The sequence below is a fragment of the Triturus cristatus genome, chromosome 12 (assembly GCF_964204655.1).
Source record: "Triturus cristatus chromosome 12, aTriCri1.1, whole genome shotgun sequence".
In the NCBI taxonomy this organism is placed as follows: Eukaryota; Metazoa; Chordata; class Amphibia; order Caudata; family Salamandridae; genus Triturus; species Triturus cristatus.
Genome location: NC_140595.1, coordinates 712,393,927 through 712,410,723, shown reverse-complemented (window position 1 = coordinate 712,410,723; position 16,797 = coordinate 712,393,927). Strand labels below are relative to the sequence as shown.

The 16,797-nt window shown below is 44.1% G+C and overlaps 1 protein-coding gene across 1 annotated transcript in view; it reads right to left on the bottom strand.

Annotated features, from left to right (window-relative positions):
• Nucleotides 1–16,797, bottom strand: part of LOC146780373 (hydroperoxide isomerase ALOXE3-like) — a 325,955-nt gene that overhangs the window by 155,568 nt on the left and 153,590 nt on the right. The window lies entirely within an intron of this gene.

The following is a 16,797-nucleotide window of genomic DNA, read 5'->3' as shown; positions in this document are numbered from 1 at the left end:
ACTTTACTATTACAATGTTTGGCTAACAGCATGTGCATCAAAAGCTTGGGAAGCATGTGCAGTTCAATACAAGGAAGAAAGGCGAAGGGATGTGGTAAGAGCTATCGAAATAAGAAGAGCAGGCCTAGGAGGCGAAGACAGACCATCAGGGGACCACAGCTAATGTGCCCTGAGGGCTCCAGGACAAACAGCATCAGCACAAGGGAATAAGGGGCGTCCTGGGTGAAAGCAGAGAGCATAAAACACCGTCTCATCAGCAAGTAGCCCTACCTTGATGCGGGAAAACTGTATTCTGGATTGGTCCAACGTCCTCTTAAAGGGGGTTACTACCACCACCCCCAGAAGCTTAAAAGACTGACACCAGTGGTCAGTTGCTGAGTCTACAAATGCAGTAGCGGCTCGTAGTGGGATTGTTGCGGGGCGGTGAGGCGGGGTGGGGGCAGTAAACTCCGGGATACAGCCGACAGGAGGTAAGTACATAAATAAATAAACAAAATTAATTACATTGCGCGTGCTGCAACGCAAATGACTGACTATGGCTCAGTACTACAGCTGATACCAATGAGTACTTTAATTGAATGGATATATTTTATATCACTGTCATGCTATTCCGCTCTGTGTAAGATGCAATGGATATGACTAAAATGGCGTTGGCTCCTTTCCAATAACATCATATTTTTTAATGAATTTAAATAATGTGTCGTTCAATTTGGCCTGCAGTTCATAAATTCAAGTGCATGTTTTCAGATAAGATATAAGTGATCACCATAGAGTGACTATTACTGGTGATATTTCCATTACGTGCATTTTGATAAAGTCATATCTGATAAGCTGCATAGAACTTAACCAGTGAACTGCAACTCAATAAAGCCATCTTCATTAGGAGCCCAATTTGTTTTCAATTTGTGTTATTATGGTAACATGCTACTCTTATGATCAATTGGTTTAATATACATATTTAAGTTCATGGACATACCAATGTTAAAAATGTTTTTAGGATTTTCTTTATGGGCATATTCACAACATAAGACATTTCCATAATTTTATGAATCAAACATACAACATAATAATATGTCAAGTTCTAGTTCCTATACAGAACACGTCTGTCCTAATGCTCCCTCTGTAGTAGTTAAATCCAAGCGGGGCATACTTAACTCCAAGTTATTATTCCTAAATTCATAAAATCTTCATCCCACATTGTCAAACTCTATACTCCTAGTCAAAATGTATTTTTATCTCATTGTTTTGTATTGTGTTCTTGGTCTAGATACAGATATTTAATATCGTGTCTCCATTAAGTATTGCTCAAAAGAGCATTCTTTGTTGAACCAACATATTTTACTGCAGATGCAGGTGTTTGTGAGGGTGTATTATATGCAAAAGCCTGCTCTACAATTAATAAAAATCTTGATGTCTTTCATTCTGTGAAGTCTGCAATACATCAGAGAGTTGGGGTTCGATTTGTGTGATTACAACAACTGTAAGTCCCACATTTGTGGAACCCTGGGAATTTATTGAAGTCCATGAATGTATTTTTGCGTTGATATGCGACGCTATCACTTGAATTGAGAATGTTCTTGAAGGTTTTTTTTTTCTATCAGTTGAGGTTTGGCTCCAATATATTGCTTGATCCAGCAATCCAGTTTCAAAATGTGCCAATGTTTGGTAATAAGTTCAGCTGAATACTTATTCACAAATCAGACAGCATGTACTGTAGCAGTTTATGTCCCCCCTTTTGAGTCTGTTTCGGTTTACTAACTCAATATGGTTGGTTGGCTGTACTCTGGTAAGAGCGCAATTGACGACTTTATTTGAATACCCCTTTGTGTAGTGAAGAATCAGTCATTGAAAAGCACAAATCTGTAATCGATTCAAAGAATACGGCTTTTGTGTTGCGAGATGGAGATATTACTATCGATTTATAAAGAAGAAATGAATATTTTGGTATCCATTTTACTATTATGCTAACGCATCTAAATTGAAAACGTGTTAACATGGTAATTTCTATGCATTAGGAAAGGTTTTTCTAATCAAAATTTGCTTTCAAGACTAGATTGTTGATTCTCATTCCCCTTGTTATTTTTTGCACCATATTTCATATTTCATATTTAATCAGGATATAAACATGTTATTAATTGATACACTGTTAAAGACTGCCCCGGTGATGCCTCTTGTAAGTAAAACGTGTTGCAAGAATACTAGCAGAGGAAGCATGTGTTCACAGTATGGGCAGATGGCAGAGAGGAGGGAGGACAGAAAGACCACAGGATCTGTGTGTGTACAGAGGATGAGAGAGTAACACATGGGATAGGAGCTGAATTGCCAGAGCAGCCAATTAGTCCCAGATCAGGCAGATAGTTTACAGCTCTTGAAGCAAGGGTTCTTCCCTTGGGTAATCATATGGACTGGAAGAGAAAGAGGACTGAAGTGCTTTCACTGTGGTGAGGAGTAGGTAAAGGCAGAAAATGGAAGGGCCAAATTATCAAGCAAAAGGCCCTGAGTACGGAGACCAGCGAAAACACTAGATTGTTGCTAAGGGTGATAGATCTCCACCCATTTGGATTGCCCAGAAGGCAACACAGATTGATGGAGATCGGAAATGCTAAAGCTGAACAAAAGTCAATGGAGAAGACAGGTTGTCAGGAACAGAGAGCAGAATTGCAGCTGATCCTCAGACATGCACCTGTAGTGGGAAGAATGGGGAAGGGGAGGGGTTCTCTGGCAGACAGCATGTGGAATGTCATCTGCTGTGAGATGAGGTGAAAGAGGAGGATAATCATTGAAGTCTCAAGAGTGTGCCAAAAAAATAAATGAAAATGAACCTTAAACTGGGTATCATGGAGCAGGACTCTCAGCATGTACAATAAAACCATTCCAAGCTAACCAGTACCACACAGCATTGATACACTAACAATTAATATGCCGCAGCCTCCTAAGTACTCTTGTTGATCCCCCCACAAGGCGGAGTTCCCTAACGTTAGAAATGTTAATAAACCATCTTTCATTTTTTTTATTAACCACCACACAAACATGGATGGACATAAAACATTTTTTCAGGGCTTATTCCCTTGTTTTGAGGTTCTAATGTAGTACACATATTCCATTAGTTAGCACAGTCAGACTACAATAGAAGTTACAGTGTGTCAGATCAGAAGAATGTCAATTCCCAAATCAGTGCTCTTATATTTTCCATCGCATTCTTGTCACGATCATTTCCAATATTCTTCCGCATCACCAAGGAGTAATTTCAGTCTTTTTGAAAACTATGAGTATATTTATAAAGATCCATCTAAAGGAACATCTGCCTAGAGTATATCCACAACATATGCATGGTGTCGTATTATGGTTAAGGTATATTTCCAACATCCATTATATATACTCTAAATTTCTGTAAATATAGAACAATGTAATTTGAAAACACCTCATCTTGAAAATATCCATACATTTCCTTGGGCCAAAACTCTGGTAAACACTTTTTGGGGGGTTTATAATCATTTCTCAAAATAAAATGCTACTCCTACTGCCAGATATTTGGGAGACTTGGCATCACATTTTCAGGAGGAAAATTCATAATTTGAAAACTCCTCTTGACAATCTAGATGGATGGGTCTTGTAGGAAGTTTTTTCCGAATATGGTCAAGCAAAACCAAGTAGAAGAGCGGATGTTTACACTTCTTATGATATTGAGCATAGTTCAAGAAATGTAGACATCTAGGGCCTCATGTAGGTAGCCAAATACCGGTCGGTAACGGCCGAAATTCGGTAAATATCCCGTTACCGACCGGTATTCAGACAAGTGAGATGTAGGAGTCCAAAAACCACTTTTCGGTAAATATGAGGCGGTAAATACCGATTCATAGTTACCGAATTCTAAAATACCGATTCATATTTACCGAATACATCATTAACGAATCGGTAAATATGAAGTGGTAAATATGAAGTGGTAAAAATTTAAAATGACATGTAGGAGCAGTCGGTAATTAAGAAATCCAGGAAAATCGGTAAATAAGAGTCGGTAATTAACACGGATGGAAAGCAGGTGGTAACCATCAACAATGCACATAAGCAATCCCAAAATGCAACTGCGTGGACAACATGGCCGCCATGTACGTCATTGCAAGGCGCCTACGTCTACAGGCAGCAGGACTGAGGGTGTGGCGACGGGAGGAACAAATCTACAGACAGCGCATCACACTATTCCAGCTGACTGATGCAGAGATACATGAGAGGTACAGGCTACACCCCGAAACCATCATGGACTTAATCAGGGACCTTCACCCACTCCTGGACCAGCCAATAAGAAGGGCGCACGCCATACCCCCACATGTGCAGGTGCTCTGCAGCCTACATCTGTTGGCATCCGGCAGTTATCAGGTGGTGATAGCTGCGGTGGGTGGGGTATCCCAGAGTTGCCTGTCACGTTTCTTCAGGAAGTTCCTGGATGCCATGATGCAGAGAATGCACCACTACATAAGCTTCCCAAACACACAGGCTGCACTGCAGAAAACAAAAACAGACTTTTATCACATGGCACAGTTCCCCCATGTCATCGGCTGTATTGATGGTACACACATCCCAATCTGTCCTCCAGCTGACACAGAGCACATCTACAGGAACAGGAAGTCCACCCACTCCATCAATGTGCAGGTCATCTGTGATGCAGGGAACATCATCACAGATATTGTTGCAAAGTTTCCTGGGAGCACCCACGACTCTTACATCTTCCAGAATAGTGGGATCTACTCACGACTGAGAGCCGGAGAATTCGGAGAGGGATACCTGCTGGGTAAGTAACAGTGACGCCCCTTGAAACCTGCAAATCAGAGTGTATAGAGGCATGTAACTGATGGTTCCCTTTTACTCATCCAGGCGACAGTGCATATGCATGCCGTTCATTCATCCTCACTCCCTACCTACACCCAGCAACCCAGAGTGAGAGACGATACAACGTGGCCCACAAATCTACACGCAATGTGGTGGAGCGCACGTTTGGACTGCTGAAGAGCAGGTTCCGCTGCCTCCACAAGAGCGGAGGCGCACGCCAGTACAAACCCATCACCTGCTGCAAGATAATTGCCACTTGTGCAATGCTGCACAACCTTGCCACGAAAAAAGGTACAGATGTGGAACTAACATATTTTGAGGACAACGAGGATGAGTCAGGCCAGCCAGAGGGCAGCACAGCTAGAGTGCCAACTGCAATCGATGGGAGAGAGAGACGGGCAGAGATCACATGCAACTATTTCTGAGTAAGTGAGGGGACACAGCGAGTCGTGAGAAGTCATGACGTAGTTTAATGTGGCACCACGCCATGAACACATGAACAGGCCAATCTGGCAATATGCCATCTATACCATGAGTATGTCCAGGGTTACGTCACCCAATGGCAAGTGGATAAGCAGGGCCACATCAATGTTTGCGCATACGCGCTGCAGTGGTGGATTGCACGGCCTGTGCATCCTCACTAGAGCCAACCCCAAGCCGCCTGCTGCTCCTGCGTGCTTCTGGGACGGGGGGTGTGATGCTGCTGCTGGTGTCGATGCTCTCCGCAGCATCCCCTGCAGCAGTTGTCGACGCCTGACTTGTCAATAGCACCCCTAGTGCACTTGTCACCTGCACCATCCCCCGTGACAGGTCGCTGCAGCACTGTGTTAGGCCCTCCTGCATCGTCACAGAGCGCCGGCAAAGTAGGGAAGTCGCAGTTGCCAGACGGTTGAGTGCCCTGCTGGTAGTGTCCCTTCTCTGGCGTTCCCGGCGCCGTGCTTCGATGTCAGCATCTAATTTGCTGCACAACTGCTAGATTGACTGGGACATGTCCCGAATGCCCGCAGCCATGCCGCCAATGTTTGTGTCCATGTTGACTAAGCTTGTCCTCATCACCCGCATGTGCCTCTGGACTGACATTACTGCCTTTGATTGCAGGCGCTGTTGCTTCAACATTTGGCCCTCGAGCCCCAAGAAGACACCATGGCCGTCAGTGGGTGCTGGTGGACTCTGGACACGCGACCTGCGGCGCCCTCTTGCTCCCGTCTGTGCTGCCTGTGAGGTGTGGGGCACAGTGGGATGGCTCCCTTCCTGGGGCCCGGTGCGGTCTTCTGGGCCCATGCTGTCGTCTGACGAGGTGTCGAAGGCTCGTAGCCTGGCTGCTGGACGCCTCCTCATTCTCACACCTGCAAGCGGAGATGTGGCCGGTGAATCGAACATGAGTGGCGATGCTGGCTCTGGTGGTGGTGATGCTGGCTCTCGGTGAGGTGATGGTGGCTCTGTGTGCGGCGCGGCTGGCTGCGTAGGTGGTGCGGCTGAAAGTGGGCCTGCTCCCTGGTCTGAACTCGTGGTGGCTAGAGGTGATTTTTGTGGCCGGTGTGCCGTCTCCCCTGCAGCATGCCCTGTACTGCATGATGTCACATCTGTGGACAGAAAAACAACATTGGCTCAGTGTCCCCGAAGGGCTGCATTGCAAGCGTCACAATAAATCATTTCACATTCCAATCTGTCCTCTGTCTCCTTGTGCCTCGAGTGCGTGACATGCCTTGTTGCCCTGTGACATTTACGTCATGGTTAGTGTGGCCCTGACTACATCTCCCGGAATGCATTGCCTGTCTGCACTGACACGTGTGGACTGCAGTGTGATTCTCGTTTCACAATGGGGGATGTGGGATAGGGGTAGGGGCGGCTACATTGCTGTGCTTTCGTCTTACCTTGGTGTGTTGCGGCTCTGGCAGAGCTGTCGGCGTCCCCAAGACCCACGACGCTCTCTTGCTCGAGTGTGGCCGCCACCAGCTCCTCCAGTTCGGTGAGGGCAGGTGCCCTGTTGGTTCCACCTCCGGTCTGGCTGGCCTCCTTCTGGATGTCGCCCATCTTCCTCTTGGTCACAATCCTCAGATCATACCAGCGCTTTTTGAGGACCTCAATTTCCCTGTGGGTCACTCCCACAGCATTGACCTGCGCCTGGATGGCCAGCCATATGTTGCGCTTTTCGGCCTCAGGCACTTGCAGGGATTGCCTCCCAAACAGCTTCTGGTGCTGCTTCACCACCTCCTCCACCAGCACCTGGAGTTCCTTGGGGCTGAATTTGAGCTTCCTCCTCCTTTCCCCTCCGTCTTTCTGTGTGCTCTGGCTGGACATGCTGTTCGTTTCCCGCTCGCACATGCAACTGCTCCCTGCCTCTCCTCTGCACTCCGAGCCTCTCCAGGGTCGGCTAATTATGTACACCTGCCTGGGTGTGGCCACTTCGGCTAATTGTGTACACCTGCCTGGGTGTGGGCAGTTCCTGGTTGGGTGGGCTGTCGTTGCACAGGATTAGCTGTTTCGTCAAGTCATGTGATGTTATTTACCGAATCCGTACGTACCGATTCGGTATTTTCCGATTCGGTAGATACCACCTCGGTATTTTCCGATTCGGTAGATACCACCTCGGTATTTTCCGAATCGGTAATTATCACCTCGGTATTTACCGATTCGGTGAATTCCGATTCGTATTTACCGAATGTTACCGAATCGGTAACTGTTACCGAATTTTTACCTACATATAACTTACCGATTCTAATTTACCGATTCGGTACGGCTCGGTATTTAAGAACCGGTAAAATTTATTTACCTACATGAGGCCCCTAATCATTACTTTATGTTTCCTCTTTGAAGTGTGATTTAGTCTCAACAGGATATTGTCACACTGTTACATGTCTATTTGGTTGTTTTTGAAACTGTAGCATCATACACGTTTTATTACAGCAATAGATTTAAACAACAACTGCCAAGACAGTAAAACAATTTTTACTTGATGCTTAAAACTCCTCCTGATGGTGCCATTCAGGATATTTTGTACTATGATGAGCACGATGCTGAAAATGGCAATGACACTTTACATAAATATTGTTTTATTTAAATGTATTGAGCTATGGCTGTTTGCAAAATAAAAGGTAACGTTTTTTGTAGTTTTCTGTAGTAACAGTTGTACCTCTCTCTCCAAAATCATGTAATGAAGAAAAATGAAACCTAATATAATAATGTAATGAGGTTCCCTTTCCTGCATTTCTAGCTTTTTGTTCACATTTGGAATCCGGCCACAGGGCAGCATACATGTCATGGGTGGGGTGTCAGCACAGTTCAGCCACTAGCTTTGTTGCCAATGTCAATCCCATTCTGGATCAGCCAATAGCATAGCCACTTAGTGTTTGAGGTATTATGCAGGGTGAGTGACATTTTGTTACTTTAATTATAAGGGTGCACTGGTGAGTGGAGACTGGAGAATATAAAGCAAAGGAGTTCTCTTTTGCGACCACCACATAAGCTCAGCACTCCATGGTGGTGTGTGTTACAAATGTGGTGTGGCTGCAGAAGACACCACAGCCCTCACAGGATGAGCGATTGCAGCAGATTAAAAACAAAAATCACCTTGAGCCCCACGGTGTTCAATGGGCTAAAACCCAAATCAATATGGCCATCACAATTTCAGTTAAACTCACACGAGGAGATCATAAGCCAGCTACACTGTATACGCAGCTGTGCATATTGAATGATTTCCTCCAACAGGAGCAAGAGGTTGGATTGTAAAGTATGGTACAGTGAGTCGTGTGTGTAGGAACATCATTTGGTGTTTAAGAAGGTTGAGGTAGGAAGAGAGTCCAGAGTATCAACGGTGTGCTTGAATGCTGGCCAATGGATACTGCCAGCCAAGTGCATCTCCAAGGCAAGAGAGTGTTGCCTAACGGCCAGAGCTGCCGACTTTGGACATGAGAAGCTGGTCCCAGTATCTGCTTAGTATCCAGTAATTCAGGAAAAATCATTTAAGATCCCTGTGCCTAAATACACTGAATGTACGTGTGATGTAACTGGTGCTCACTTAAAGCAGTCCAATGCCTGCGGGTGACTTAGTGCTATATAACACTGCAAAAAACAGCTTATACTTCTCAGAGGAAGCGCACACAAACAATGATGCCTCCTGATGCCCTGTACTAGCACAACCTCTAAGGCTAGTTTGAGGTTAAGTGATAGTGTTGGCCTGCTGTTCAGCCTGACCAAGGTACTACCTTTTTAAACATGGTTGTTTTCAAATGGACGCCTGTGTGTTAAAATCTGCATATGTAATTGGTTACTCAGGTGTTTAAATCACAGTGCTGAACCAGATTAAACAGTGAGGTGCCTAAGGGTTTCAAGTGCCAAGCTCACTCATTCCTCTGCTACCTACAATCAAACATTCAAGCATCCTATGAGCAGGAAAATGAGGCAACAAAGGTAGATCTCAAATGGGTAACAAGCTAGCCAGCCGGTGAAGGGGCTTCACTCTGAAGCAATATGAAGGCGGACCACTGAGCTCCGTCATTTCACAGAGCTAACACATTGTTTTTATTGCCTTTTCTGGCCATTCTCGATGCCTTCTGCAGTGATCTCCCGTTCCTGTACCTTCTGACATTCCCACGAGCTGTTGGGATCCTCATGAGACCCTCTCTCGTTTCCCAGCTGTTGCAGTGAAAATCTCCTCAAACTCGAGCGGCCGCCATTTTCTCAGCATGCTGCACGCTGCTAACTGCTTGCATTACAGTTCATCACCTGAAGAACCTTACCAAATGATCTGGGTGAGCATTTCTTTATTTTTTACAGTCTTGGTCATTCCTATTTTGTGTTCCTGGATAATTGGAGACCTTGTGTGCCCCTAAATACTTTAAGAAACTTCCTGCAATGATCTAGTTATTGCCCCAAATAATTTTTGCAGCTGGGAGGCACTATGCTAATTTTACACTGTCCTAATATTTTGGCTCCTGGCAAAATATATTGAATACAAGATAAGTATGTTCATGGACACTGTGATACGGATGTGACACAAAGCTCTATGTTTCTGCAGGATATTTTACGTTCTATTTGATTTCACAAACTGGCACTCATCGTTCTTATCGGCTTTAAGAGTCGTGTTCTTCATCCTGATTAATGGTTTGCACTCTCTATACTGTCACAGTGATTTAATGTCCGGAGCTATAATTTGTTAAGCAGCTTGTCAGTGGGACTTTTTCCCTTATTTCCTTGCGCCCTTGCAAGCCGGTGGGAACTATCGACTTCCCTATTTTTTATCTTGCTGATATACAGATGACCGATAGTCACACGCAAAAGGCTATCAATTCCTCAGAATATCGCTGAACATCTCTGAAGTCTGTCCCTCACCATCTTAACGAATTTCACCCACCCCCTTTTCTAGTATGGGCAGACTTCGATCCCCTCATAAGCTCACTGAATGATCGGTACATTTTATCAGAATGGCTAGTGACTCCCAAATTACCACTAAGCCATCATCTTCTGGTACCAAGCCTAAGAGAGCCAAAAATGATCCTCCATCTGCAATGAAGTCTTCTAAAAATTTTGTTTTAGGCACACTTCTGATGAGGTGTATGCCCTCAAACCTTTCAGGAATGCTACTAATGAAAAACTACAACAAATTGAAGATTGTTGGATTGTCATGGAAGGAAAAATACTCAATATGGTACAACGTGTAGGCTACCTTCAGTGTGTGGCTGCCAAGATCCCCATGTTGGAACACGAACTTCAAAAACTTTAAATACACACTGAAGATCTTGAAAACTGTAATAGAAGGAAAAATCTTTCCCTTTATGGTTTACCTGAGAAAATTGAGGTCCATGACCTTCTGACCTTCTTGCAAAAATTTCTACCTGATCCTCTAGACCTTCAATCTCCTTCTCCTCTAAATATTCAACAAGCTCACCGCCTGGGTCGTTTCCAACCTCAATCTACTAGACATCGTGGCATCATATTGCTCTTTATGGAATTTACTGAACTGATGCGTGTTTTGAAAGCTGCCATCGAAAAACATTGCCTTGTATAGCCTGGTCACAACATCTTCGTGTCTCAAGATATCTCTAATGCAACCAATGGTAGACATAATGAATTCTTATCTCTTAGTCGATAACTGAGAAATTTGAAGATTCGTTATGGCATCTTGCATACCTGTCTCTGCAAAATCACCTACGCGGGAGTCTCATAATCCATTGAAGATCCGGTCAAATTAAAAATGTTCCTACAAAATATTACGAAACAATCCATGGACACTAACATGCATTACTCCTAATCTGTTTATTATCTATGGCATCTCTGACTTTTCTACTTGTCTTTCAATCTATTTGTATGGCATTATTATATGCATCTCTATTATTATTCTCTGTTGTCACTCTTGCTTTCAGTACTGACATGCCTTGTACTCATTCTCCTTTCTTATTACTTCAGATCTGGTTTTATTTCCTTGATCTGTCTTTTCATTATGTTCTTACTATATTACCTCTTTTTCTTTTCTTCTTATATTTTTTATCCTTTTCCACATTCATTTTTATTTTTTCTCTTTCTTCCCTATTTATAAATGTATGAGTGTTCATTTGTTTCTCTTATTTATTTTTTTGGCAGTAACTTCATTTTATCTGATTGTTAATGTATCATGTCTTCCCTTTCCTCCATCATTTTTGCAGTATGTCATAACAGTTCCTGTACCCTTGTCTCTAACCAGCAACATATTTAATGTCATCTTGTGGAACGTTTGTAGTTTGGGGCATTTTGTTAAACATCAAAAGGTACTCTCACATTTGTCTAAATTTAATTGTCATATTGCTTTTTTACAAGAAAACCATTCTAATGATGTTGAATCGTTCAAGGTTAAGCGTAAATGGGTGGGTCAAGTTTTCTTTTCTCCTGCTGTTAATCAGAAAGGTGGTGTGGCTATCTTATGTCATAAATCGTTAAATATCCAAGATTTATCAATTGAATGTGATACGAGTGGATGATAGGTAATGCTTAATGTCACTATTTTTAGGAAGCAAATTACTTTTTTTAAACATTTATGGCCCTGTCAAGTCTGACCCTGATTTTTTTTTAATAATAGTAAATAAAAACTATCCTCAATTACTAATCCTAAAATTATTGTTGCAGGTGATTCTGACAGGAAATCCAAATGCAAATTTAATACTGATAAATCACATAAAGCCTTCCAATCTGCCATTGCCTCTCATCCATTCTATGACGTGTGGAAGACTTGTAACATGATACATATGAATTTTCATCTTTAAGTGTCCACCACACTAAGGGCCATATGTAGGAAGCCAAATACCGGTCGGTAACGGCCGAAATTCGGTAAATTTCCCGTTACCGACCGGTATTGAGGCACTTGAGATGTAGGTGGCTGATTTCTGGATTCGGTATTTACCGAATCGGAATTTGAAGAAATCGGTAAAATACCGATTCGGTAAATACCGAATCCAGAAATGCTTTGTAGGGGGCACTCAAGTGAGTGCATAATTGGTGTCTGGATTCGTTATTTACCACCAACTACAAGTTGATGGTAAATGACGAATACCTTTAAAGAAGCATTTTTGTGCAATTTGTGAAGTGCCATGTGGCAGACATACATGCCCTTAGGGCATGTATGTGCGCCACATGTGCACACATGCACGAATCAGGGGTGCAACAGGGTGTCAATGTGACACCCTGCCACCCATGATAATGCCTCCCCTATTACCGATTCGGTATTTACCGAATCGGTAATAGTAACTGGCTTCCCATTCATTCCTATGGGCCTCCAGGCCCATAGGAATCAATGGGAAGGGATGCATTATTACCGATTCGGTAAATACCGATTCATAAATACCGATATTTACCGAATCGGTAATGATTACCGATTAATTACTTACATACTATTTACCGATTCATAAATACCGAATCGGTAAAATTCGGTATTTAGGAATCGGTAAATGTTATGCTACCTACATATGGCCCTAAGTCTAGAATTGATTATTTTTTAGTTTCTAAAACTTTACTCCCCTCTAGTCAATCATCAGAAATTGGCTCTATTTATATTTTGCACCATGCCCCTGTTTTATCCTCTTTTGACTCATCCTTTAATAATACCAAGCATGCTCGTTGGAGGTTTAACAATTGTCTGTTATCTGATCAAACTTTTATCTTAGAAGCCACCTTGTTCATGAAATAATTTTATCGATTTACTAAACCTATTGACACTTCAGTTCATAACATTTGGGACACTTTTAAAGCTAACTTCTTTTAGGGCTTTTAGCATTTCTTATACTGCCAAAAAATATTTCTTGATTTCTCAATACCGTTCCACTCTACAATGCATTAAGACTCTTGAACATGCTTGCTTTACTTCTCCCATTGGTGAGATCTTATGAAAGCCAAATCATCCCAGAATAAATTGGCTACTTCTGATGTATGTAACAACCTCCTCAAAATTAAATCTAAATATCAGGGGGTCCAAATAAAGCTTGTAAAATGTTAGCTAACTAGCTAAAAGTTAAATCAGAAAATAAAAATGTTGGACCAATTTGAAATTACAGCACAAACACTATATTACACTCTGATTCTGATATTCATAACATATTTCAATCCAATTATGAATCGGAAGATACTCATCTTTCTGAATTTAATATTCATTCATTTTTAATGACCTTCCTAGTCCTTCTTCAATACTAGATTTTGGCTCCTCTTGAAGACGATACACCTCTCCAGGATATCTTAGATGCTATTAAATCTTTAAAGAAAACTAAAGCTCCTGGCCCTGATGGATTTCTATCAAATTATGTTCCTCTTTCTCATCTATACTTGCTCCTAACTTACTTGAACTCTTTACTTCTTTTTTTAATAAAATCTAAACCTGAAGGCTCCTTTTTAGATGCTCTCATTATTATCATTCCTAAACCAGATAAAGATCATACCCTTTGTAAAAACTATTGTCAAATCTCATTATTTAATTATGACTGTAAAGTTTTTGCAAAAATGAGTGCCGCTAGATTAGAAGATATTATAGCCCTTCTTATTAAACTTGATCAATCTGGATTATAAAAGGTAGACTTGCCTCAGATAAGGCTAGGATGTATTCTAATACCCTTACATTGGGGAAAAATTACCCTTCCCCTCTTGCTGCACTATCTCTTCATGCTGAAAAAGCATAGATCGTATAAATTGGTAATTTATGTTTAAAGCTCTCCATTGGTTTGGTTTTGGTCCTAAGGTTTTTCATTCATTAGACTACTATAATTTAAACCTCGTGCTTGAGTGTTTGTCAATGGCTGTTTTTCCTCTTATTTCAACCTACACACAAGCACTAGACAGGATTGTCCCCTTTCATCTCTACTATTTCTTCTCAGTCTAGACCCTTTCTTGAGCGTATTCGCTGTAATCTTTCTATATCAGGTTTTCAATATAACTCCCTTAAAACCAATCTCTCCAGTTATGTAGACAATATTTTGGTTTACTTATCTAACCCCTTGTTCTCCCTGCCTCCCTTTTCACAAGATATTGATTTAAACTCTAAAATATCTGGTTATAAATTAAACTTCCCTAAAACTGAAATGTCACCATTAAGGTGCCGATTCCGATCGGGTAAAATTATTTCCCGTACAACTCGTATCCGTATTTTTTTACGTACGAGTCATACAAGTTCTGTACAAACGGTGAAGTACGATTCGTACCGTGAAAATACATACGAATTGCTTCGGGAAAAGTCTACGAGACGTCCCCGGACAGATTTACGTACGAGTCATAAAACTGAAGTCCGAGCGCACAAGTCCGATCCGTACCGGCGTCCTGAATACACAAGCGAATGGAAAACGTCCCATACGGAGCGAACTTTGTACGACCCCTACCCCGGGTACACTTGGGCCCGGGGTACGAGTCGTACGCCCCCCCACCCCACCCCTGCATGTACGCGCCGTACCCCAGCACCCGCGTATGTACGCGCCGGACCCCCCCACCCCAGCACCCGCGCCTGTACGCGCCGTACCCAAAGCAACCGTGTATGTGCGTGTCGTACCCCCCACCCCAGCACCCGTGCATGTACGCGCCGTACCCCAGCACCCGTGTATGTACGCGCCGTACCCCTCCACCCCAGCACCCGCGCATGTACGTGCTGTACCCCAGCACTGGCGTATGTACGCCCCGTACCCCCCACCCCAGCACCCGCGTATGTACACGCCGTTCCCAGCACCCGCGTATGTCCGCGCCGCACCACCCCACCCCAGCACCCGCGTATGTACATGCCGTACCCCTGCACACGCGTATGTACGCACCGTACCCCCCACCCCAGCACCCGCGCATGTACGCGCCGTACCCCAGCACACGCGTAAGTAAGCACCGTACCCCCCACCCCAGCACCCGCATATGTACGCCCCATACCCCCCACCAGAGCCCCGTACTTGGACGCACCGTACCCCAACACCGTACCCCAGCATCGCGTATGTACGATTTGTACAACACCATTGCATATGTGATCACTGTACAACAAAATAGCTATGGACGCACCTTACATATGCGAAAATGACTCGTACTGAACCAGGACACTGTAAAACAGCACAAGGAGGGTCAATTCGACTCGCACAACACCACAAAACAGAGGCCCAAACTCACAACCACCTCTTATAACACACCCACCAAAAGTTCAAACCTAGCCACACCCACAAATGGACCAATAAAAAGGGCCCACAATCACAAACCATGAGCCTTTGCAACAGACCTACTGCTGATAGACATCACACACAAACAACTGCACCCATACACCTTAACTTACACACCTTCACACAACCTCCTTTACACAGACCCCCTCTACACACACACCTACACATTCACACCCACACACCCACAACCATCCACACCCACACCCCACACCATGCCCACAGACAAGAATCCAAAGTTCACAAGGGAGGAGCTGGGCATCCTTGTCAACGAAATCATCAGAGTCGAGCCACAGCTCTTTGGAACATTGGTCAGACATACCAGCATATCCCAAAAAACTAGCCTGTGGCAGAGGATCGTCGATCGGGTGAATGCTGTTGCGCCCATCAGAAGGACCAGGAATGAATGTCAAGCCAGGTGGTACGATCTGCGCAGGGCAGTCAAGCGCAAAATGAATGAGGAATACGCCCAGAGTAACATCACAGGAGGTGGGCTGCCCCACAGACCGGTACATTACCATCCCTGGGAGGAGAAGGTGATGGCCCTGCTTCCACCGGTGGGAATAAACGGAGTCGAAGGAGTTCGAGAGCCTGGTGAGTACACAAACAACTCACGTAACATGGGGGGAATGGCATCCACACCCAAACTACAACAAATGCACTCACCTACCCCCAAGCCCTCACCTGACACAACCAAACTCTAAACAACGCTCATGACACTAACACGAGTATGCCCCATTCACAAAGCAAGGCCATGCCATGTCCCAGCCTACACAAACCACAAACCCAAGACAGGATGTCCGGGATGCTGGGAGGGTGGGGATCACTAAACATATTGTACAACTCAGAAACAGACACCATTGCCATCAGCCCATATGGCCCAGGTACATACCCATGCACCATGCGCAAAGCACAGGGACTGGCAAAGTACTGACAAGGTAGCTGACACTTGGCCCTGCTGTAGGCAGCACAAGGCCCTCCTGTGACAACTGCAAATTCGAACACAACACAACAAGCTCAGAAATCTAGGACAGGAACTCACACACACTGAAATGGCAGCATGCGCCATGGTGGGACAGATACATCACCTGGGAGACCCACTGCCAAATCACACCACACCCACCAGCAGGCACCGTCAATCAATCAACAATCGATCAGGGTACTTGTAAGGTGCGCTATTTACCTGTCAGGGTCTCAAGGCGCAGAGGGGGGGGGTTCCACCACTGCTCGAAGAGCCAGGTCTTGAGGAGTCTCCTGAAGGCAAGTAGGTCTTAGGTCAGTCGTAGGTGGGTTGGGAGGGTCTTCCAGGTCTTGGCGGCGTAGGAGAAGGATCTGCTGCAGG